A 4,396-nucleotide genomic window follows, 5' to 3' on the forward strand; every position below is an offset into this window, starting at 1 on the left:
GGAGACAGTAAGAGGCAGAGACACAGGCAGAGGGAGAAGCAGGCTCCACACAGGGAGCCCGACATGGGACTGGATCCCGTGTCTCCAGGATCCCTTCTTGGGCTGAAGGAGGCACTAAACCGCTGAGCCACTTGGGCTGCCCTGGACCCTATTTGATGCATATTCATTAGGTTAGGAAGAAAGTCAGTAAGCCATCTGGGGAGAGGTCTCGTGACTATGGCTTTATTTACTTCCATAATCGAATCCCCCTGAAGCTGTAAAATGTGGATAATAATAGTGCTCACCTCATGGGTTTCTTTCTTTCTTTATTTTTTTTTTTTAAGATTTATTTATTTACTAAAGAGAGAGAGAAAGAGAAAGCATGAGCAGGGGCAGAGGGAGAAGCAGACACTGCTGAGCGTTGAGCCCCATACGGGGCTCGATCTCAGGACCCTGGAATCATGACCTGAGCTAAAGGAAGACGCTTAACTGACTCAGCCCCCCAGGCGCCCCTACCTCATAGGTTTACAGTGAAAATCAACGAGATAATGCATTTAAGGCATCCAACAATTTGCCACATGCTCTGTGAGCAGTCAGTGATGGGAGCTGCCAGGGTTTCACTTGCTACGACTAAAGCGACTCGAAAGGAGTCTAAGGGTCAAAGGACCATAGAACCGGAGAGAAGCTTAGAATCCAGTCCTCTTATTTACAAAGCCTCAAAGGGCCACAGAATGAGTGTCAAAGCCAGGACTCAAATCTGGGGATCCTAACTCACAGTTCAGAGTTCACCACGTCTCCTCAGCAGGAAATGGTTAATCCTTGCACTGGCCTTTTTTTTTCCCTACTGATGTTGGAAGACCAGAACAACCCTCCAGGAAGATCATTAATATTGGGGTTTGTTATTTTGAGTCTAATTAGGACTCTCATTGCTGTGATCCCCAAGGGAGAGACTGTAAGAGGAGGCCGGGGCCTCGTTTCCAGGAACATGGAAGTTGTTACATGTTGCCTCTGAGCGCCTCAGTGGGGACCAGAGTCCCCGAAAGCTGATGGGACATACATCATCCAGAAATCTGGCTGTTTTGAGCCAAATACGAATACAGGAAAGACCCCAAACTGGAATTTTAGCTCTCTCTTTAGGAAAATGAGGCATTTTAGCAGATAAGACAAAGCTGGGGAAATTGGCAAAAATCAAATATCAGCCTCATAATAAGTGTATTTGGAACAGAATATTGACCATATGTAAAATGCATGGAAGTGATTTTTAAGTAGATTTTTTTTTTCTTTTTTCTTCTCCTTCATGTTTATGTTGGCCATTAGCTTCAGATGACCATTGACATTCTTCAATGTTGAAAACCTTCCTCTAGGAGCAGGCCTCTTTTTTGCATTTTTGGCCCTTGTTTTAATCTGAATACCCAGGACATAAGAGCATGGGAAAGGAGGGCCGAGGGCAGGTAAGCCCATCACTCTGTCCTAGGTCATGTCTTTACACTAAGCCCTAGTTAGTGCGGTAGAGTGGTGAAAAACAAAGGCTTTGGAACCAACAAACCTGGGTTTGTGTCCAGCTTTGCCACACTCCTCCTATGATCCAAGGAAGTCATTTCTTGGCCTCTGCTCATCTCATTCCTTTATCTTTAAAAATGAGTTAATAACGGTACTTGCCTGTATCTGTCTGGGTCCAACCAGGACGCAGAAATCACACAGTGATTTGTTTTTGTTTTTTTAAGATTTTATTTATTTATTTTATTCATGAGAGAGAGAGAGAGAGAGAGAGAGGCAGAGACACAGGCAGAGGGAGAAGCAGGCTCCATCCAGGGAGCCTGACGTGGGACTCAATCCCAGGACCCCAGGATCACGTCCTGGGCTGAAGGTGGTGCTAAACCGCTGAGCCACTTGGGCTGCCCCACACAGTGATTTGAACAGAGGTGGTTTAATTTAAAGAAGTATTAAGCTTGGAGAGGTCAGTAAATAGAAAGATGGGAAGAGAATTCTAAAGGGTACACCAGAGCCAAGGGAAGATACCCAAGGAAGGACAAACTTGGGGTGGGGAAGCCTTCCCTAAGGCTGGGGTTCAGACTTGGTTGGAGGTTGCAGCCCGCCAGATGGCAGAGAAGTTTCCTGGGTTATTTGGCCCAGAGCTGGTACACGGTGGCCACACAGGAGGAACCAGCCCAGGTTTAGGTGAGCCCAGATCGGTGGGCAAAGGGAAGGAGATTCTTTGGGAGTCTGCTTCCTGGCAGGAGACACTTGGCCTAGGATTTGAAGTGTTGACATTGCGAGGGCCATGAGAGGTGATCCTCCAGGGTGCAGACGAGTCAAGGCTGGAGGGCAGGTGCACAGGGGGTGCCTGGGAAGACTGAGGAGAGGCCTGAAGTGTTTACATCAGTGAGGTGGTCACCGGGCTCTGGGCGGGGCTGTGAGGTTGTTGGAGGGACTGGGTACCCTGGGTGGAACAGAGCACCATTGGATGGCTCCCCATGGGGGTGCGGGGGGGTGCACGGAGCAGCAGGGACAAACAAAAGGCAAAGAGCGCTGGGAAGAGAAACTTCTTCCTATAACGTTCCTCCATTGCCCTCTACTGACGGAGCATAACACAGTGGTCAGTGTGAAGAAGAAATGCTCAGAGTCCAGTTGGTCATTGCAAAGCATGTACTGAAGGGTGAGTTTGGAGCTGAGAGGCAATACATGGATCAACCGGCCCACGAGTTCTTTAAGGGATTACATCAAAGAGGCCACGGAGGGTCCTTATCACAATGCCTGGCAACTTGTAGTAAATAGAATCTGTCCTCTTGATTCCTGCTAGGGGGTATCAATCCACATTTCCCAAAACGTGTATCAAGGTCTTTAATTTATGTGCTAATAAACTTTATTGTCTAATGAGAAACCAGCTCAGAAGAACATTCTGTAAATGCTCTAGCTGAAAGCAACCGCAGAGGCCAGAGGCTTTGAATGGTGATACTTAGCAGGTAACACCTTTAGAGATGCTTTCTGGGTACCTGCAGCCCGGGCTGCCCCAGAATTAGGACTGCACCTGTCCCCCATCCACCAAGATTTACGGTGATGCTGGGGTGCTCCCCACCAGGGCCACCTGTTTCTGTCCATTATGTCCCCTCCCAGCCTCTCGCATGGTTTCCTGATGGTTCACTCCCACATCTCCCTGCGTGAAAGCGACTTCATTGGGTCTCCCAATCTTGTGAATAGCTAAATTAAAAGAGACTTTAGAAGCCACCTGTCCTGACTTCATTTTCCAGATGAGACACAGAAAGGTGACGTAGATTTCCCAAGGTCATTCAGCTCAAGGCAGGACAGTGACTGGAATCTAGGTCTTCTGAGTGCCTCTCAGTGTCTGCCAAGGGCACACATCAAAGGAGGCCCATGTCTTATAACCTGCAATTGAGTTTCCAAAGATGTGTCAATATAAGTGTGTGTGTTGGCTTGGATAGTGTCCTCCCAAAAGCCATGTCCTCACTGGAACCTCACAATGTGACTATTTGGAAATAGCTTCACTGCAGATGTAATTTGCTAAGATGAAGCTATACTGGAGTAAGGGGCGGGGGTGGTGTCCTTCATCCAATAGGACTGGTGCCCTTACAAGAAGAGGAGAAGAAAAAAAAAAGAAGAGAAGAGAGGAGACAGAGACAGAGACACAGGGAAGAATGTCACATGAAGACAGAACAGGGATTGGAGTGATGACAACCCCAAGGATGTCAAGCATTGCTGGCAGCCACTAGAAGCCAGGAGAGAGGCACGAACAGGTTCTCCCTCTGAGCCCCCAAGAAGGACCCAAACCTTCAGGCATCTTTATTTCAGACTTCTGGCCTCCAGAAGTGTGAGATAAATTTCTGTTGTCCTAAGCCACTTAGTTAATCCAGTGTATAAAGATGAATGTCCAGCGATTCTGTGTGTCAGGAGATATTGGCCGATGTATGCCCTCGGTTGCTTGTCACATTTCACAGAAAATTTGATCTCAAATCGTCAGTCTTGCCATCAGGATTCACCAGGCACCTGTCCTCCATCCAGCCATGTGCTCTGTGATGAGGGAGATGCTGAAGCATAGAGAGATGGAGTAACTTGCCAGGTCATAAGGCTGGTGAGTGGCCAGCTGATATTTGGAGCAGTTCTGTTTGCATCCCAAGTCCCTGCTCTTTCTATGGCAATGTAAATACTCCTTTTATTACACAAATTCTTCCAAAAATCTCAGGAGTTGACCTGTTCATGGAGCCTATTGTATGAATTGAATTTGGTTTTGATTCCTAAATCTGAGAAGGACACAGCTCCACCTTGAGCCCACTCCTCTTACCACCAGATAATTTAAACTAATTTTACATGGGAAAAGATACAAAAGCTGTATATTAAACCCTACCAGTTAGAATAAAACAGCACATATTAAGAGAATTGTCTATGATGGTAATGTGGGGCT

Source organism: Canis lupus, chromosome 18, assembly GCF_011100685.1.
Source record: "Canis lupus familiaris isolate Mischka breed German Shepherd chromosome 18, alternate assembly UU_Cfam_GSD_1.0, whole genome shotgun sequence".
Lineage (NCBI taxonomy): Eukaryota > Metazoa > Chordata > Mammalia > Carnivora > Canidae > Canis > Canis lupus.